The following is a 20,000-nucleotide window of genomic DNA, read 5'->3' as shown; positions in this document are numbered from 1 at the left end:
AATAAAGTGTGCTCTGTGGGCCTTCCCCTATGTGCTCTCTGCCTAATCTCTTTCTCCCAAGCTGAGCTCTGCAGGTAAATGTATCTATCTGACTGAGGGGCTAGGGAGGGCCTTTCCCAGCAGTCTTACAAGCCAAGAGTTCAGAGAAAGCACCTGCTCTGGGAAGGAGACTCTGCTTACAGAGAAGACAAGTCCAACATAACACAGTGAAGATGGGATGGGCAAGACACACGCCTCACGGGCTGGTAGCACGCAAACAGAGGAGCAGGGAGCTACGCTAAGCAGGCAAAGAGAAAAGTTATGTATGAGTCTCATGCACTGTGACCGGTAGTAATACTGGCTCTAACACCATTAGACAGTAGTCTACACATCATAAATTACAACAGTAACAAGACACTAAGCAAATGACAAATGCTGTATGGCATAAAGACGCCTTATATAATACAAGCTCCAGGCAGGCGCACACATGTCAAGACATATATTGAGTCTCAGGAAATGTATACAGTGAATAGTTTCTGTGGCGCAATCGGTTAGCGTGTTCGGCTGTTATCCGAAAGGTTGGTGGTTCAAGCCCACCCAGGGACATATCCTTTTGTCTGCATGAAACACAGATACGTACCTTTGCTCTTTCCTGCGTGCGATCCTTTCCCTGAATAGTTCAATCCTCAGCGTTCTCACTGCACCTGCCGTCAATTTCCATAATCAGGATAGAAAACAAAAGGCCAAGCCCTGTAATACAACCGTAGGCATATAAGCAGAGGAAAATAAGTCAAAAGGCCCACAGCATTTGTTCATCTGGCATCGAAGGCTGCAAGTGTAAGGACCTCGTGGCGCAACGGTAGCGCGTCTGACTCCAGATCAGAAGGTTGCGTGTTCAAATCACGTCGGGGTCACTGCTTACCATTTTATTCCCCACTGAGTTCATATATATCATTTCGAAAACAAAGTCAAAAGAAAGCAACCTTGCATTGGCCGGGAATCGAACCCGGGCCTCCCGCGTGGCAGGCGAGAATTCTACCACTGAACCACCAATGCTTCACATGGTGTGTTCACAGGCAGAGCTCTGTCCAAGACAGTGGTCAGGTTCACACACTTAAATTGTACACATATGAACAAAGGGTGCGCAGCAGACATGATAACGCCAACGTTTCACATGATGATGGCAAGAATCAGATGCAGGAGACTATAAGTAATAATGTCTTTGCATTTGCTGAGGTCACTGGCTTGGTACTAGAGTTGTGGTTATCAGGGCATGATGGCAGGCTGCTCCTGACAGAAGTGGCTCACAGAATGCACCCGCCAGATCACCAGCACTATTGTGTTTCAGATCATGTCACTGAACTCTCCTCCTGGAAAATCCTTCCTACTGGCTTTGCCAGATTCTGTGTCCTCCCCAAAATGCTGGGGTGAAACGGGCAGAGTTCTGCGCCCTGCGCCCCTTTACGTGTCCCTAACGCTCTCCCAACGCGCCCTGGTCGGGCACAGCCCTGGTCGGGCTTGGATCATTGGAGCCTCTGGAGATCAAGATCTCCGGAAGCCTAGGGTCAGGCCTATTGCAGAGGCATCTTGTGCCTGGCCATTCCGGGATTGTTGTGTTTCAGGGCCTAGCCATCAATACTCCTGGGATTTCTTTCCATGAGAACCCTCATGTCCCTGTCCTCCCACAAGCCCGAGCTTTTATGTAAAATAAAGTGTGCTCTGTGGGCCTTCCCCTATGTGCTCTCTGCCTAATCTCTTTCTCCCAAGCTGAGCTCTGCAGGTAAATGTATCTATCTGACTGAGGGGCTAGGGAGGGCCTTTCCCAGCAGTCTTACAAGCCAAGAGTTCCGAGAAAGCACCTGCTCTGGGAAGGAGACTCTGCTCACAGAGAAGACAAGTCCAACATAACACAGTGAAGATGGGATGGGCAAGACACACGCCTCACAGGCTGGTAGCACGCAAACAGAGGAGCAGGGAGCTACGCTAAGCAGGCAAAGAGAAAAGTCATGTATGAGTCTCATGCACTGTGACCGGTAGTAATACTGGCTCTAACACCATTAGACAGTAGTCTACACATCATAAATTACAACAGTAACAAGACACTAAGCAAATGACAAATGCTGTATGGCATAAAGACGCCTTATATAATACAAGGTCCAGGCAGGCGCACACATGTCAAGACATATATTGAGTCTCAGGAAATGTATGCAGTCAATAGTCTCTGTGGCGCAATCGGTTAGCACGTTCGGCTGTTAACCGAAAGGTTGGTGGTTCAAGCCCACCCAGGGGCGTATCCTTTTGTCTGCATGAAACACAGATACGTACCTTTGCTCTTTCCTGCGTGCGATCCTTTCCCTGAATAGTTCAATCCTCAGCGTTCTCACTGCACCTGCCGTCAATTTCAATAATTAGGATAGAAAACAAAAGGCCAAGCCCTGTAATACAACCGTAGGCATATAAGCAGAGGAAAATAAGTCAAAAGGCCCACAGCATTTGTTCATCTGGCATCGAAGGCTGCAAGTCTAAGGACCTCGTGGCGCAACGGTAGCGCGTCTGACTCCAGATCAGAAGGTTGCGTGTTCAAATCACGTCGGGGTCACTGCTTACCATTTTATTCCCCACTGAGTTCATATATATCATTTCGAAAACAAAGTCAAAAGAAAGCAACCTTGCATTGGCCGGGAATCGAACCCGGGCCTCCCGCGTGGCAGGCGAGAATTCTACCACTGAACCACCAATGCTTCACATGGTGTGTACACAAGCAGAGCTCTGTCCAAGACAGTGGTCAGGTTCACACACTTAAATTGTACACATATGAACAAAGGATGCGCAGCAGACATGATAACGCCAATGTTTCACATGATGATGGCAAGAATCAGATGCAGGAGACTATAAGTAATAATGTCTTTGCATTTGCTGAGGTCACTGGCTTGGTACTAGAGTTGTGGTTATCAGGGCATGATGGCAGGCTGCTCCTGACAGAAGTGGCTCACAGAATGCACCCGCCAGATCACCAGCACTATTGTGTTTCAGATCATGTCACTGAACTCTCCTCCTGGAAAATCCTTCCCACTGGCTTTGCCAGATTCTGTGTCCTCCCCAAAATGCTGGGGTGATACGGACAGAGTTCTGCGCCCTGCGCCTCTTTACGTGTCCCTAACGCTCTCCCAACGCGCCCTGGTCGGGCTTAGATCACTGGAGCCTCTGGAGATCAAGAACTCCGGAAGCCTAGGGTCAGGCCTATTGCAGAGGCATCTTGTGCCTGGCCATTCCGGGATTGTTGTGTTTCAGGGCCTAGCCATCAATACTCCTGGGATTTCTTTCCATGAGAACCCTCATGTCCCTGTCCTCCCACAAGCCCGAGCTTTTATGTAAAATAAAGTGTGCTCTGTGGGTCTTCCCCTATGTGCTCTCTGCCTAATCTCTTTCTCCCAAGCTGAGCTCTGCAGGTAAATGTATCTATCTGACTGAGGGGCTAGGGAGGGCCTTTCCCAGCAGTCTTACAAGCCAAGAGTTCAGAGAAAGCACCTGCTCTGGGAAGGAGACTCTGCTCACAGAGAAGACAAGTCCAACATAACACAGTGAAGATGGGATGGGCAACACACACGCCTCACGGGCTGGTAGCACGCAAACAGAGGAGCAGGGAGCAACGCTAAGCAGGCAAAGAGAAAAGTCATGTATGAGTCTCATGCACTGTGACCGGTAGTAATACTGGCTCTAACACCATTAGACAGTAGTTTACACATCATAAATTACAACAGTAACAAGACACTAAGCAAATGACAAACGCTGTAAGGCATAAAGACGCCTTATATAATACAAGCTCCAGGCAGGCGCACACATGTCAAGACACATATTGAGTCTCAGGAAAGGTATACAGTCAATAGTCTCTGTGGCGATATCGGTTAGCGCGTTCGGCTGTGAGAGAGCGCAATTTGAATAGGAAGTATATAGTAACCATATCTAGACGTGTATGTTATAAACGTAGGAATGAAACGTGTATCGTAATGTAAAGTTGGCGACTATAGCATAAAGGCCAATGGATGTGATAACATGATATAGGAAATGTAAATGTATTCACACGTTAAAATGCATTAGAGTTAGAAGACCCGCATACATGAAGGGTAAATGTATAGAAATGTGTATAAATGCCCATGAAATATAGAACGTGCACAGTAGAATTCGTGTACGTGTGCAACTTTAAATGTGTAACTTTGCATTGGGAAAAGCGGCGAGAGAAATGTAACATGGAAAGGCGTAAACGTGGAGAAACGTGGATAAATGTATAAGAGAATTCACATAAAGATGTAACCAAGGAAAATGTATAGTTTATATTCTATGTAGTTGTATTCAATGTATTTCACATATTTGATGTAAAATGTTTAAGTATAACTAAGGCTTTTGCTAAAGTACGAATATATAAATGTATGCCAAAGGTTATACTGTGTAGAGGGCTTTTGTAGGAATGCTAGAAGAGTTAGGTCATTTGTGTACGCAACCTAACTGGTCAAGAGTTCGAAGGAGCAGAGTCGCATGAAATGTAATTTAGTGGTCTTGTGAAGGTCGTAAATAGCTTGATGTGGACATGAGAGCCGAGAAGTCTAGCACTTGTTAGATTTAAGGTGACAATGCCGGACGGAGCTTATTGCTCGAACGTGAGTAGAGACACTTTTAGGTGGACTATGTTTGGACAAGACCATTCACAGGACCTAGCAGGGTCAAGTTAAGAGACATAAAGTTAAGGCCTTGTCCAAAATTCACATGTTACATGATCTGAAAGAATCGATAAATGTCGACGATGAAATGATGAAGATGACATCCAAAGGAGAAGGGTCAACTTAACGGACGACGCGAGGAGTGACCAATGGAAGAAGCAGGAAGTTGACATCATCGGGGAAAGTCCGTGGTGGGCGTCAAGGGGCGTTCCATTCACACGGTGATTGTGTATTTTAGGGACAGCACCCCGGGGAGGAGGTAGCAATTTGGCAATTGGGAGATTAGGAACAGCGGGACGAATTGCTCAGAGCAAGGGCGAAGGGTAGATGCCTTGAGCAGATGCGCTGAGACATCAGAAGCGCAAGGGAGCAGTAGGCCGAGGACCCTTAGAGAGCGGATGGGTAGGCAGATAGGGTACTGCTTCTGAAACTTAAGATTTCCTTTAGAGGCTAAAGAGAGTTTGAACTTCTTTGGAAGTCAACTGCTGACACCTTTTTAGGGAAGAGAGACTTGCGAAGTAGGGTTGTCACATAGCATAGAGTAGGGACAGTTTTAATTCGATTACTGTTTTTATCTTACTGCAGATGACGCAGAAGGAACCACTTCACACCGAAGCTTAAAGCGACTGATATATTAATTGATTTTGTATTTTGTATTCTTTTGAGATTATATCCTGAGTGGATTGTATCGTATTCAAATTAATCTTTATATAAACTTCTTGAAACTTCATCAGTTGTAAGTGGTTCTTCAGAGTGGCGTCAGTTAATGGGGTTTGTCTAACCAATGCGGGGGTGGTCCTTTCCTCAATGACAGATAATAGCGGTCCAAAACAGATGAATGGGATTCTTTATTAAATTTATCATAATCATAAATTGATATCAAAATCCCGTTCCCCGCAGTTGGTAGCAGAGTAATGATGGTTATCTTCTTGAGGAAGACGACCTAGGCCAGGTTAGTTTACCCCAAGGTCCCTAGTCATCGTCGACCAGAAGAAGAATTGCAGCCGAAGACGGTGCTGATGGTGCGTCGAGAGAAAAGCAGCAGAATCGGTCGAGAGTGAGTATAAGGGTCATGCGTTGTAAGATTGCGGTGTTTTATGTTGTTCCTGTGTTGTAATGTCAAGCGGAGTTGAATGCCTGTAGTGTGATTGAGGGAAAGTTGTGAGCGCGCGCAACTGGATGAAATCTTATGTCCAGAGGACTTAAGTGGTTCGGGTGTATCGAACACCTAGAGTAATTTGTCTACCATTGAAAGGGGGTCATGAGGTACCATTGATTTCCCGACAGACCGATGATAGGGGGAGCGTATGTGTGAGTGAATGAGTAGCGGACGCTGGTCGTACGTTTACTGCGTGTAAGTAACCTATCAGTTGAGGCAAGTGTCCGACCGTAAGAGGAAAGACGCTGTGCCAGTTGAGGTGACAATTACAGTAGACTGTGGCCGTACAGTCAGAGAAAAGTGATCGCTTGGACGGAAGTAGTCATTTTTCAATGTATGAGTGAAAACGCATATGAAATCGTGAGACGAGTCGAGAAACGAGGGAAGCTGCTTTAGAAGAGACAAGTGACGTCAGTGTAGAACCGTGTTGGGATAGGCTGACTAGCGAGAGTCGTACAGGGATTGGCGGTTGTTATCAAGACGCAAATAGGTAAGAAATATCATCAAAAAATGAAGTGTTTTAAGGGTTTAGGAAAGATCTTTAAAAAGAAAAGGAGGAATTTATATGCCGGAGAAGAAGCTCCACCAGAAGGCACACCAGCACATCACATGGCAATAAATGTAGGCTTACATTCCATATTGTGGATTTCCGAGTGGCATAGGCTAACTGAAGGGCAAAAAGAACTAGCGTTTCCAAGATTTGGAACGTTTAAATTAGAAGTGTTGAACCAACTGAAGGCGACGATGCTTTCAATGAGACCTCTACCGAGGCCAACACAATTTGAAGCTCTTGGTGTGTGGTTTAGAACAGCACACGAGAGGGGCGTAAAGAGGCGCCAAGAAAGAGTGAGAAGAACAGTAAAGGCAGTGCAGGATGCTAAATGGGACGAAGAAGCTAAGAAATGGAGGGTGCAGAAGGTAGAAGCGGACAAACTGTTCACCATGATAGAGGCTACGGGAGAAAGGAAACCTCTAGAACAAGTAGATGAGGAAAGTGAGACGGAGGAGGATCTGATAGATAGGTTGTTAACAGATAAACCACCTCCATATAGCGGTGAACTCGCGAGTCCCATATTACCGCAAGTGGACGGAACTAGGTGGGGAGAGTATAAGTCGATCCCAGTATCAGAGTGGGACGCTACTAAGACCGTAGAAATACCCCAAGTTAGTCCTGAACAGAGAGTAGTGGGAAGATTTGTGGTCCAGAACGTGCCAGAGACGCAATGCGCTAGGTCGTATCAATTGCCGGACGCCTTGCAGGTTCCGGTTACCATAGGCCCTATTGTGTCAATCTACAACCCGGAAGGGGTCCAGCAGGAGGAACAGGCACGATGGGACAATGAAAGAGCAGAAGAAGAGAATAGGAATGCCACAACGAATTCCCACAGGCAAATACGAGCACCAATAAGTCGGAGTACCCCATTAGATTCTGCAACAGGTCCCAGGGTAGAACAGGGAGATCGAAGAGGGCCAATGGATTTGAGGGGTCCTAAACCAAAAACCCATAAGGAATTAAGGGAATACCTGAGAGAATGGGATGCGGCCGAAGAAGCTCGGAATAAAAGTTTAGAAACAGGATCCGAGTGGAGAGAACAGGATAACAGGATTCTCTCTCATTGTGGAGCTGGCGAAAGCAGCCCCGAGTGGGAGGGAGGAAGCCAAGAGAGCAGAAGAGATGCTTGTCCTACCAATAACAGCAATAGGCTAATGTGCGAAGACAGGAGTACAGGGTGTGGCGAAGTGCCTCGTGTCACCTTCAGTGAAGGGGAGCATAGGACACAGGAGTACCGGAATACCTTCAGGTGCACACACCATGCCCCAGGGGAAAATGCGAGACACTGGAGTCACGGAAATATGGAGAGTCGCGAAGCGTCTCGACATGCGTCCGGTGATAGTAGTCGGAGTCACGAAAACATAGGGAGTCGCGAAACGTCTCGCCATTCTTCCGGTGATCGCGAAAGAGATCACGGAAACATGGAGGGTCGTGACGGACCCTATCGTTTATTAAGCGACACCAGACAGCAGGCAAGTTATAATGGGTTAGAACAGAACGGTGGATCCTATCTCACATCTGGAGAAACCGAGCTTAGAAATCGGAACGTAGGGTTGGGGGACGGAGCATTATTCCACCATACCCCACGTGGAGATGGAAAGGCTTGGGATCTCGAAGGGTGGGAACGAAAAGATGGAAGTAAAACTCCTCATAACTCGCCTGTGTTCAGGCGTAGGGCGCATAGTGGAGGAGAGAGGGACATGAGAGAAGAACATAGAGCTGAAATGCTGAAAGCTGAAATAAAAGCGAAACGGCTTGATGTGATGAGTTTGAAGGCGGATCTGGATGAATTGATTGACGGTACAGTGCAACTAGAGAGATTAAACTCATATACACCAGATGAGATATTGTTTCTATCCAAAGATATCACTCGAAGAGCGAGGTCAGTTCATGAGAACTTATCTAATTTAGCAAACAGGTACATGGTAGACCTGTCACGAACCAAGGCTTTACAGAGTAACCACAGGCTGACTTGCACAGATCAGGATTTGGATGATCGCAGAACGATCGCGCTGAAAGTACACATAAGGGAACTGATCGTAAGTATCAGAATATGGAGAGATCTAGATAGATGGGAGGAAAGATGGTCCAGAAAGGGCTCTGTTAGACGGAGTGTACTTGAGGGCTCCCAGGACACAGATTTGATGCGAATGGAAGCCTTCCCTTTGCGGGAAATCGCGAATGGAAGCTACGTCCATGTGCCTTGGACTAGGGGGGATTTGGCGGCATTCACCAATTCCTTCCCAAAGCTTAGAGATAATCCTGTCGAATGGTATAAGCAGGTAGAAAGATTTGTGAAGATCTCAAAGGTACTGTGGGTCGATTTGAACACACTGTTCGACATCGTAGTACCCGGAGATTTGTGGACGGCGTGCAAGCTCAGTGTTGACTGGCCCACTTGTGAGCCAACGAGAGAAGCCAGGACGAATGGTCCATCTCATAGAGTCATGGAAAAGTACGAGAGGGTAATAGCGTGGCTAAAAGAGAAAGTGCCGGTACAAGACATAGACTGGGTAAAGATAGATCGAACTACCCAAGAGCCGAAAGAGACAGTGCATGAGTTTTACGAGCGATTGCTGAAAGCATTCAAGCAGTACAGCGGGTTAGATGTGATGGATCCCAAGGATATAGGACAATTTGTTTCAAAGTTTGTCTTAGGATTAAGACCAGAAATATGCCTAATGATCCAACAGCATCTGATCTGTTGGCAGAACAAACCTTTAGACGAGATTCTGAGGTATGCAAGGTATTGTAGCGACGAGATAGACTCGAAGGCGAAGAAGCTTAAAGAAAAGTTAATGTTAGTGCAAATGCAAGCTGCTGGAAAGGATAAACCGCGGCAGCAGGGAACAGGAACGCAGGCAAAGAAACAGAACAATCAGAGCAGAGACGAGGAAGAAAGACCGAGACCGAGAATGGATATTGCGACATTGAAAAAGACGACGAGATGCCATCAGTGTAATGAGGTGGGACACTGGCGACGCGAGTGTCCCTACAATGTTGAGACAGGGGAATTAGAGCAGGAGGAGGAAGAGGTTCAGAGCAACGTGGTTAAGGGAGCCACAGTCCCGAAGGGCAAGTTTGTCAAAGGGGGGACTCAGACTCCTCGAGCCCCGTTTCCTCAACCACCTCGCATCTCAAACGGAGGGAAAACCTACAGACAGATGCCATTGTTTGTAGGAGGAGAGGAATGTTACTACGTTGATCCTCTTACAGGGCAGCGGGCGAGTAGGGACGAAGACTGTACTCTAGGGGCCGCCTTGGAAGTAGATCAGAGAGGACCATACGTAGAGGCTGAAATAGCAGGATGTCCTACGACCTTTTTGGTGGATACAGGGGCCACTCGATCCACGTTGAGATCTGCAGTAGTCCCGGGTCTGCCAATATCAGGAGAAATGGTTCAGGTAGTAGGAGTTGCAAACAAAAGGATGACAAATCCCTTGACCGAACCAGTGTCAGTGAGAATAGGGAATTACAGTGACGAACATCAGTTTGTGATCTGCGATTCTAGTCCTGTGTGTTTGCTAGGGAGAGATTTGCTGTGCAAACTGAATTGCACGATACATTGCACACCTGAAGGAGTAGAAGTGCAGACAAATGATGAGGACGCAGATTTCAAAGTTGTGAACTCAAGGGAATGTGTGGAACTTTATCCTACTTTGACAGTGGAGGAGCTTCCGCAAGACTTGAGAGAGAAAGTCTCAGCTGAGGTATGGGATTTTACCGGGGAAGAAATTGGATTGATCAAAGGAGTGGAACCGGTAAAAATCTTGGTTAGACCCCATGCTGAGTATCCAAGAACACCACAGTATAAGCTAACGCCAGAGACGATTGCAGGGATTAAGCCTGTGATCGAATCCATGATTAAGCAGGGAATACTGAAGGAGATCGTGGGCAGTCCGTGTAACTCCCCGATCATGGGTTTGCAGAAACCTAGTGGAAAATACAGAATAGTGCAGGATCTCCGAAAGATTAATAACATTGTTGTCTCATGTTGTCCAGTGGTACCGAATCCATCAGTGATATTGTTTCAGATACCGTTCCAAGCTGAATGGTTCACAGTGATAGATTTGTGTCAGGCCTTCTTTTCGATACCGTTAGATGAGGAGAGCCAATATCTTTTCGCTTTCAAGCTGGAAGATCGCGTCCTAACATGGTGTCGTATCCCTCAGGGGTATACAGAAAGCCCATCGATCTTTAACCAGTTATTGAAACGAAATCTCGAGAGTCTAGTACTGCCCAAGAATTCAGTTCTAGTCCAGTACATAGACGACCTCCTTGTTGCGTCAGAAACTGAGGAAGCTTGCAGAGAGGACACCATCACCTTGTTAAATCACTTGGCTGAGAACGGACACAAGGTGTCTCCAAGTAAATTGCAATATTGTAAGACTGAGGTGCAATACTTGGGCCATAGGATCGAAAAGGGAAAGCGGAAGGTGTCTCCAGATAGAATAGAGGCGATTATGAAAATGAACGCGCCTACGACACAAAGAGAAGTCAGGATGTTTCTAGGCATGGTCGGTTACTGTCGACAGTGGATAGCCAACTTTTCACTGAAGGCAAAACCGTTATTACAGCTGACGCACAAAGGAGTAAGTGATCCGGTACCATGGGACAAAGATTGTTTGATGGCGTTTTTGCAGCTGAGGGAGGACTTATGTCGCGCCCCGGCGTTGGGAATGCCAGATTATAAAAAACCTTTTTTGCTTTACTGCTGCGAGAGAGAGGGATGCGCTTTAGCGGTATTAGCACAGGTCCATGGAGATGCGCGCAGGCCAGTGGCGTACTTTTCGGCTACATTAGATCCAGTAGCCGCAGCGTTGCCCGGATGTCTTAAATCCGTAGCTGCAACGGGTGTCAGCATTGAAAGGTCTGAAAGTGTAGTTATGGGTCATCCGTTAGAGGTGTATGTACCACATTCTGTAGAATTGTTAATGACAAGGACTAAGACTCAGCATCTGACGAATAGCAGGCTCACACGCTACGAGCAGGTCATACTGGCTGCCGAGAATGTGACCCTAAAGAGATGCTCTGTCTTGAATCCTGCAACCTTGATGCCACTTCCGAATGAAGTGGAAGATGAAAACTGTACAGAACATGACTGCCTCGATGTGACTGAACTATGTACCAAACCGAGACCTGATATCGTAGATGAGCCATTGACAGACCCAGACGAAATTTTCTTCGTTGATGGTTCATGCGTAAGAAACGATGTCGGTCAGCTGAGAGCAGCTTATGCAGTATGCACGATTACCAGAGCTATAGAAGCCGCTTGCCTGGAAGGAGTACACTCCGCACAGGTAGCTGAAATTGTGGCTTTGACTCGTGCTTGCTTAGCAGGCGAAAGACTTCGAGTCACCATATACACCGATAGTCAGTATGGATTTGGCGTAGTTCATGATTACGGGCAGTTGTGGTCTCAAAGAGGTTACATGACTTCCTCGGGTTCTCCTATTAGGAATGGAGAATTCGTGAAACTACTGTTAGAGGCTTTGCAAAAACCTTTGGCCATAGCTGTGGTCAAATGTGCAGCTCATACAAAGAATACGGATTTTGTATCACTAGGAAATAAATATGCCGATGAGGTAGCGCGTTATTGCGCAGAGCAGGGATATTCTCACACTGATGTAAAGGTGGGGGGAATCCAGGAAATGACTGAATTGACCATGTTGTTAGACACTGTAGATACGTGGGATGAATTGAGAGCAGTACAGGAAAACGCACCAGATGAGGAGAAAAAGGGCTGGGAAACAGCTGGGTGCGAGAAAAGTGAAATGAATTTTTGGGTGTCTGCCGACGGAAGGGCAGTATTACCAAATGAACTCATTAGTCCCATGGCAAGGAAATTGCATGGATCAGCACACATAGGAAGAGATGCTATGGTGAGAGTATTCAGACAAACGTGGTTTAACCCTAAATTTAGAGTAGCGGCAGAAGCAGTGTGTCAGCGATGTACAATCTGTCAGCAACTAAATGTGGGTAAGAGAACACCAGTTACCTTGAGTCACATAGGAAGGTCTGGGGGGCCTTTCAATAGGATGCAGATTGACTTCATAGAAATGCCTCCATGCAACAGACTCAGATACGTGCTAGTGATTGTCTGTATATTTTCTAGATGGGTTGAGGCTTACCCTACACGTAGGTGCGATACACTTACAGTGGCAAAATTGTTACTTAGAGAGTTGATACCGAGGTTTGGGGTGCCATCCTCTTTGGAATCGGACAGAGGAACTCATTTCAATAGCGAAGTGGTGAAGATGCTGTGTTCAGCTTTAAATATTGATCAAAAGTTACACTGCAGCTATCGACCAGAAGCTTCAGGGATCGTAGAGCAAATTAACAGTACTATCAAGTCCAGACTGGCTAAAGTTTGTTCATCGACATCCCTGAGTTGGCCAGACGCACTTCCAGTAGTTCTCATGAGTATACGTAGCACACCAGATAGGAGAACAGGCCTCTCTCCACATGAAGTGCTAATGGGGAGAGCTATGAGATTGCCATCGGTTCCGACTGCAGCGCTAGTGAACATCACAGACGATTTGATCTTGGACTACTGCAAGGGACTATCTGATGCCGTTAATTCTGTGTCCCTCCAGGTCCAGGCTGCAGAGGTTCCATCAGTACACGACTTGTGCCATGACCTGAGTCCAGGAGACTGGGTCCTGGTGAAGAAACATGTCAGGAAGAACTGCTTAGACGTGCGTTGGCGAGGACCGTTTCAAGTCATACTTGTAACGAATACCGCAGTGAAGTGTGGAGGGCTGCCAAACTGGATACATGCCTCACACACCCGAAGAGTGCCAACACCTCCAGAAGACACAGCTCCCCTCTCGGATGAGAATCCGGCGGGAAGCGGAGAAGCCATAGAGGGGGAAAGCCAAGCTGTGGAGGTGATAAAAGAAGCTGAAACTGTGTTGGAACAGGGCGACGAAGGTCAGGACACGAGTGGGACCGAAGTTGCCTCAGGAGAAGGAAGTAATTGGGAATCCGACACAGATATCGAGCAGACTGAGAGTGACGAAGAGACAGGTCCTGGAACAAGGAGCGGAAAGACGGAAAGCAAAGAAGCTAGTTGGCCGGAGAGAAGGAAAAGGCCAAGTTCGGAAAGGAAAAAGGAAAGAACTCTTGCCCCGATCGCTGAAGAATCGGATCAGGAGGACGAGACGACAGATTCAGGAACTGAGAGTCCACGAAGATCGAGAAGGGTACGTGTGCCCTGCAGAAGGTACGCCACCCCAGAGTGGACTTATCTAGCAGATGTATTGGGGACAGAAATCTGGGAGAGTGAAGAGTGTGAAAGTAACCACTCTCGATCCAGTCGTGACAGTGGAGATATGGATGGTGGCGCCTGGGCTTGAAACTGAGGGGTTACTGACTTTCACACTTCCCCGACCCCCACGTTTGAGTAAAATTCAAGATCTAGTGCTGAAAAGACTACAATTTCCAACAGTTGGTCAGCAAATGACAGAAGAAGAAGAAAAAGTTATTCGATTTGAACTATTAATAATTGTTGTGAAAGCTGCAGGTCCGAAAATAATTGTTGATGCATAAAAGACTTTTGTACGTATGTCATAAAGAAGAAGATAACCTAGCGCCGAGTGGAAAGAAGAATAAAATTAGGGATTACATTTAGAGGACGGAGAAGGGCTAGGGTTGTCTGCTGCTAAGAAGAGAAAAAGACATTGTGGTGAAAAGATACCTGTTGAAAAGCATTTTAAAGGACTGTGAAAGCAAACAAGCAACCAAAGACTGAAAAGAGCACTTTCGCTAGAGAACGAGGTACGCTGTTTTGATAACATGGAGAACGGCAACCCAAACAGAAAAGCCAGATGTATAGTAGGTACACTTATAGCAATAGTGATATTTCTCATAATCATAGTAGTAACGATATCTTACATGACAGGCCATGAAAACGATAAAAGTATAGCAAAAGTGAAAACAGTAACGACTTTGAAACCTGCTCTTGTGGGAAAGAAGGAGGAGAGCAATGTTATACGTGAAAAGGCGTTACTTGCAGAGGAAACTCGTAGATTGCACATAGACGAGTCACAGGGAAACTTTAGGTCAAATGCATATGCCAAATTATTGTATGAATATATCGATGCCATGGAGGCCAAAAATTGCTACGTTTGTATGCAATTGCCGGCTTCTGTAGATGAAGGCATTAGGTATCACCATCTCCCATTAACTTATGGGATAACATGTAGTTTATTGCTCAGTATATTTTATGGTAGAGAAGGATTTGAGTACTACTTTTCAAATTATGATTCGGTACTGCCTGAAGTTCCGAATTATAAGCAAATGAATAAGTGGGACTACTACAAAAAGGAAGATAGACTGGCTAAATTCTTTCTTCCTTGGGACACATTAGATACATCATATGCACGTAGAAATAATCTGACTTGCAAAGTATCAGAAGTAGAGAAAAGGTTTATAGCACAAGTAGATGATCGATGCAGACGGCAGAAGATTCTAAAAATGTCAGGGCAATGGAAAACAGATTGGACCGAAGAAGAGAAGACACACAAAAAGAAAGGTAGCAATGGTCCAATTGCATTGGATAGAACGCAGAAAGGAAAGTTATGTTTAACTCGAAGCAAAACGTATTACGAGAGCGAATTTGTAGGTGAAGTTAGTTGTGAGCACTCTTTTAGACTGGAGTACTACACAAAGGATTTTATGAAAGGGATGCAAGCTATTCCGAATGTGTATTTTGTATGTGGGAGAAATGCCTATGTAAAACTTCCAGATAATTGGTATGGTTCGTGTTACTTGGCAATTGTCTTCCCCAAAATATATCATGCAAAGGATTTGGCGATAATAGAAGGAAAGGCTTCGAGGAGAACGAAAAGAGAAGTAGGAGATGCAGAAGTAGTAGGAGATGTATTTGGAGCGATGTTTCCATTGTTAGGTTTGATTCTTAACGATGTTAAGATTAGAAGGTTAGCGACAGTCGTGGATAGATTGTCTGCCAGCACTGCAAGATCATTAATGTTAGTAGAGGGTGAGATGCAGTCGATTAGAGCAATGGTTTTACAGAACAGGCTTGCTTTAGATGTAATATTAGCAAAAGAAGGCGGAGTTTGTAAAGCTTTAAAAGTTCAGGAATGTTGTACTTATATTCCTGATAATTCAAAACCACTTGAGAAAGTCATACAGAACATTACACAGATTCATCAAGAAATTGAAGATTTATCAAAAGTAAATGTTTGGGAAAAAGTAGGAAATGGAGTGGGAAAGGTTGGAAGTTGGTTTGCTAATATAGGCAAAGGTATAGTTTGGTACATATTAAAGCCTGTACTAATAGTATTAATTTGTATAATTACATTATTAGGATTAGTAAAATTGTATAAATGGTATAGGTCGAACCAGTTACAAAGATCGATGAGAGAACAAGAAAGGAGACTAGCTGTTCTACAAGATCAACAGTATAAAAGTTTGAGAACGCTTGAATCGATAAAAAGAGGAACAGATGTAACTAGTTCAGTATAAGTGATGTATTCAAATTGCTTTTAGTGATGACTCCTAAAAGTCATCAAAGGGGGGAACTGAGAGAGCGCAATTTGAATAGGAAGTATATAGTAACCATATCTAGACGTGTATGTTATAAACGTAGGAATGAAACGTGTATCGTAATGTAAAGTTGGCGACTATAGCATAAAGGCCAATGGATGTGATAACATGATATAGGAAATGTAAATGTATTCACACGTTAAAATGCATTAGAGTTAGAAGACCCGCATACATGAAGGGTAAATGTATAGAAATGTGTATAAATGCCCATGAAATATAGAACGTGCACAGTAGAATTCGTGTACGTGTGCAACTTTAAATGTGTAACTTTGCATTGGGAAAAGCGGCGAGAGAAATGTAACATGGAAAGGCGTAAACGTGGAGAAACGTGGATAAATGTATAAGAGAATTCACATAAAGATGTAACCAAGGAAAATGTATAGTTTATATTCTATGTAGTTGTATTCAATGTATTTCACATATTTGATGTAAAATGTTTAAGTATAACTAAGGCTTTTGCTAAAGTACGAATATATAAATGTATGCCAAAGGTTATACTGTGTAGAGGGCTTTTGTAGGAATGCTAGAAGAGTTAGGTCATTTGTGTACGCAACCTAACTGGTCAAGAGTTCGAAGGAGCAGAGTCGCATGAAATGTAATTTAGTGGTCTTGTGAAGGTCGTAAATAGCTTGATGTGGACATGAGAGCCGAGAAGTCTAGCACTTGTTAGATTTAAGGTGACAATGCCGGACGGAGCTTATTGCTCGAACGTGAGTAGAGACACTTTTAGGTGGACTATGTTTGGACAAGACCATTCACAGGACCTAGCAGGGTCAAGTTAAGAGACATAAAGTTAAGGCCTTGTCCAAAATTCACATGTTACATGATCTGAAAGAATCGATAAATGTCGACGATGAAATGATGAAGATGACATCCAAAGGAGAAGGGTCAACTTAACGGACGACGCGAGGAGTGACCAATGGAAGAAGCAGGAAGTTGACATCATCGGGGAAAGTCCGTGGTGGGCGTCAAGGGGCGTTCCATTCACACGGTGATTGTGTATTTTAGGGACAGCACCCCGGGGAGGAGGTAGCAATTTGGCAATTGGGAGATTAGGAACAGCGGGACGAATTGCTCAGAGCAAGGGCGAAGGGTAGATGCCTTGAGCAGATGCGCTGAGACATCAGAAGCGCAAGGGAGCAGTAGGCCGAGGACCCTTAGAGAGCGGATGGGTAGGCAGATAGGGTACTGCTTCTGAAACTTAAGATTTCCTTTAGAGGCTAAAGAGAGTTTGAACTTCTTTGGAAGTCAACTGCTGACACCTTTTTAGGGAAGAGAGACTTGCGAAGTAGGGTTGTCACATAGCATAGAGTAGGGACAGTTTTAATTCGATTACTGTTTTTATCTTACTGCAGATGACGCAGAAGGAACCACTTCACACCGAAGCTTAAAGCGACTGATATATTAATTGATTTTGTATTTTGTATTCTTTTGAGATTATATCCTGAGTGGATTGTATCGTATTCAAATTAATCTTTATATAAACTTCTTGAAACTTCATCAGTTGTAAGTGGTTCTTCAGAGTGGCGTCAGTTAATGGGGTTTGTCTAACCAATGCGGGGGTGGTCCTTTCCTCAATGACAGATAATAGCGGTCCAAAACAGATGAATGGGATTCTTTATTAAATTTATCATAATCATAAATTGATATCAAAATCCCGTTCCCCGCAGCTGTTAACCGAAAGGTTGGTGGTTCAAGCCCACCCAGGGACGTTTCCTTTTGTCTGCATGAAACACAGATACGTACCTTTGCTCTTTCCTGCGTGCGATCCTTTCCCTGAATAGTTCAATCCTCAGCGTTCTCACTGCACCTGCAGTCAATTTCAATAATTAGGATAGAAAACAAAAGGCCAAGCCCTGTAATACAACCGTAGGCATATAAGCAGAGGAAAATAAGTCAAAAGGCCCACAGCATTTGTTCATCTGGCATCGAAGGCTGCAAGTGTAAGGACCTCGTGGCGCAACGGTAGCGCGTCTGACTCCAGATCAGAAGGTTGCGTGTTCAAATCACGTCGGGGTCACTGCTTACCATTTTATTCCCCACTGAGTTCATATATATCATTTCGAAAACAAAGTCAAAAGAAAGCAACCTTGCATTGCCCGGGAATCGAACCCGGGCCTCCCGCGTGGCAGGCGAGAATTCTACCACTGAACCACCAATGCTTCACATGGTGTGTTCACAGGCAGAGCTCTGTCCAAGACAGTGGTCAGGTTCACACACTTAAATTGTACACATATGAACAAAGGGTGCGCAGCAGACATGATAACGCCAACGTTTCACATGATGATGGCAAGAATCAGATGCAGGAGACTATAAGTAATAATGTCTTTGCATTTGCTGAGGTCACTGGCTTGGTACTAGAGTTGTGGTTATCAGGGCATGATGGCAGGCTGCTCCTGACAGAAGTGGCTCACAGAATGCACCCGCCAGATCACCAGCACTATTGTGTTTCAGATCATGTCACTGAACTCTCCTCCTGGAAAATCCTTCCCACTGGCTTTGCCAGATTCTGTGTCCTCCCCAAAATGCTGGGGTGAAACGGGCAGAGTTCTGCGCCCTGCGCCCCTTTACCTGTCCCTAACGCTCTCCCAACGCGCCCTGGTCGGGCACAGCCCTGGTCGGGCTTAGATCACTGGAGCCTCTGGAGATCAAGAACTCCGGAAGCCTAGGGTCAGGCCTATTGCAGAGGCATCTTGTGCCTGACCATTCCGGGATTGTTGTGTTTCAGGGCCTAGCCATCAATACTCCTGGGATTTCTTTCCATGAGAACCCTCATGTCCCTGTCCTCCCACAAGCCCGAGCTTTTATGTAAAATAAAGTGTGCTCTGTGGGCCTTCCCCTATGTGCTCTCTGCCTAATCTCTTTCTCCCAAGCTGAGCTCTGCAGGTAAATGTATCTATCTGACTGAGGGGCTAGGGAGGGCCTTTCCCAGCAGTCTTACAAGCCAAGAGTTCAGAGAAAGCACCTGCTCTGGGAAGGAGACTCTGCTCACAGAGAAGACAAGTCCAACATAACACAGTGAAGATGGGATGGGCAAGACACACGCCTCACGGGCTGGTAGCACGCAAACAGAGGAGCAGGGAGCAACGCTAAGCAGGCAAAGAGAAAAGTCATGTATGAGTCTCATGCACTGTGACCGGTAGTAATACTGGCTCTAACACCATTAGACAGTAGTTTACACATCATAAATTACAACAGTAACAAGACACTAAGCAAATGACAAACGCTGTAAGGCATAAAGACGCCTTATATAATACAAGCTCCAGGCAGGCGCACACATGTCAAGACACATATTGAGTCTCAGGAAAGGTATACAGTCAATAGTCTCTGTGGCGATATCGGTTAGCGCGTTCGGCTGTTAACCGAAAGGTTGGTGGTTCAAGCCCACCCAGGGACGTTTCCTTTTGTCTGCATGAAACACAGATACGTACCTTTGCTCTTTCCTGCGTGCGATCCTTTCCCTGAATAGTTCAATCCTCAGCGTTCTCACTGCACCTGCAGTCAATTTCAATAATTAGGATAGAAAACAAAAGGCCAAGCCCTGTAATACAACCGTAGGCATATAAGCAGAGGAAAATAAGTCAAAAGGCCCACAGCATTTGTTCATCTGGCATCGAAGGCTGCAAGTGTAAGGACCTCGTGGCGCAACGGTAGCGCGTCTGACTCCAGATCAGAAGGTTGCGTGTTCAAATCACGTCGGGGTCACTGCTTACCATTTTATTCCCCACTGAGTTCATATATATCATTTCGAAAACAAAGTCAAAAGAAAGCAACCTTGCATTGCCCGGGAATCGAACCCGGGCCTCCCGCGTGGCAGGCGAGAATTCTACCACTGAACCACCAATGCTTCACATGGTGTGTTCACAGCAAGAGCTCTGTCCAAGACAGTGGTCAGGTTCACACACTTAAATTGTACACATATGAACAAAGGGTGCGCAGCAGACATGATAACGCCAACGTTTCACATGATGATGGCAAGAATCAGATGCAGGAGACTATAAGTAATAATGTCTTTGCATTT

The 20,000-nt window shown here is 45.5% G+C and overlaps 11 non-coding genes across 11 annotated transcripts; 7 read left to right on the top strand and 4 right to left on the bottom strand.

Annotated features, from left to right (window-relative positions):
• The first annotated feature begins 511 nt into the window (after window positions 1-511).
• Window positions 512-585, top strand: TRNAN-GUU (transfer RNA asparagine (anticodon GUU)). Its single transcript has one exon. It is a non-coding gene; the product is annotated as a tRNA-Asn (tRNA).
• Window positions 586-821: 236 nt separating this feature from the next.
• TRNAW-CCA (transfer RNA tryptophan (anticodon CCA)) lies at window positions 822-893 on the top strand. The gene has a single exon. It is a non-coding gene; the product is annotated as a tRNA-Trp (tRNA).
• A 71-nt stretch (window positions 894-964) lies between these two features.
• On the bottom strand, window positions 965-1,035 carry TRNAG-GCC (transfer RNA glycine (anticodon GCC)). Its single transcript has one exon. It is a non-coding gene; the product is annotated as a tRNA-Gly (tRNA).
• A 1,161-nt stretch (window positions 1,036-2,196) lies between these two features.
• On the top strand, window positions 2,197-2,270 carry TRNAN-GUU (transfer RNA asparagine (anticodon GUU)). Its single transcript has one exon. It is a non-coding gene; the product is annotated as a tRNA-Asn (tRNA).
• Window positions 2,271-2,506: 236 nt separating this feature from the next.
• Window positions 2,507-2,578, top strand: TRNAW-CCA (transfer RNA tryptophan (anticodon CCA)). The gene has a single exon. It is a non-coding gene; the product is annotated as a tRNA-Trp (tRNA).
• Window positions 2,579-2,649: 71 nt separating this feature from the next.
• TRNAG-GCC (transfer RNA glycine (anticodon GCC)) lies at window positions 2,650-2,720 on the bottom strand. Its single transcript has one exon. It is a non-coding gene; the product is annotated as a tRNA-Gly (tRNA).
• Window positions 2,721-17,927: 15,207 nt separating this feature from the next.
• TRNAW-CCA (transfer RNA tryptophan (anticodon CCA)) lies at window positions 17,928-17,999 on the top strand. Its single transcript has one exon. It is a non-coding gene; the product is annotated as a tRNA-Trp (tRNA).
• A 71-nt stretch (window positions 18,000-18,070) lies between these two features.
• Window positions 18,071-18,141, bottom strand: TRNAG-GCC (transfer RNA glycine (anticodon GCC)). The gene has a single exon. It is a non-coding gene; the product is annotated as a tRNA-Gly (tRNA).
• Window positions 18,142-19,302: 1,161 nt separating this feature from the next.
• On the top strand, window positions 19,303-19,376 carry TRNAN-GUU (transfer RNA asparagine (anticodon GUU)). The gene has a single exon. It is a non-coding gene; the product is annotated as a tRNA-Asn (tRNA).
• A 236-nt stretch (window positions 19,377-19,612) lies between these two features.
• On the top strand, window positions 19,613-19,684 carry TRNAW-CCA (transfer RNA tryptophan (anticodon CCA)). The gene has a single exon. It is a non-coding gene; the product is annotated as a tRNA-Trp (tRNA).
• Window positions 19,685-19,755: 71 nt separating this feature from the next.
• TRNAG-GCC (transfer RNA glycine (anticodon GCC)) lies at window positions 19,756-19,826 on the bottom strand. The gene has a single exon. It is a non-coding gene; the product is annotated as a tRNA-Gly (tRNA).
• Window positions 19,827-20,000: the final 174 nt, after the last annotated feature.

The sequence above is a fragment of the Lissotriton vulgaris genome, chromosome 1_1 (assembly GCF_964263255.1).
Source record: "Lissotriton vulgaris chromosome 1_1, aLisVul1.2, whole genome shotgun sequence".
Lineage (NCBI taxonomy): Eukaryota > Metazoa > Chordata > Amphibia > Caudata > Salamandridae > Lissotriton > Lissotriton vulgaris.
The sequence above is the reverse complement of the archived record's forward strand: the minus strand, read 5'-3'. Positions and strand labels throughout refer to the sequence as shown.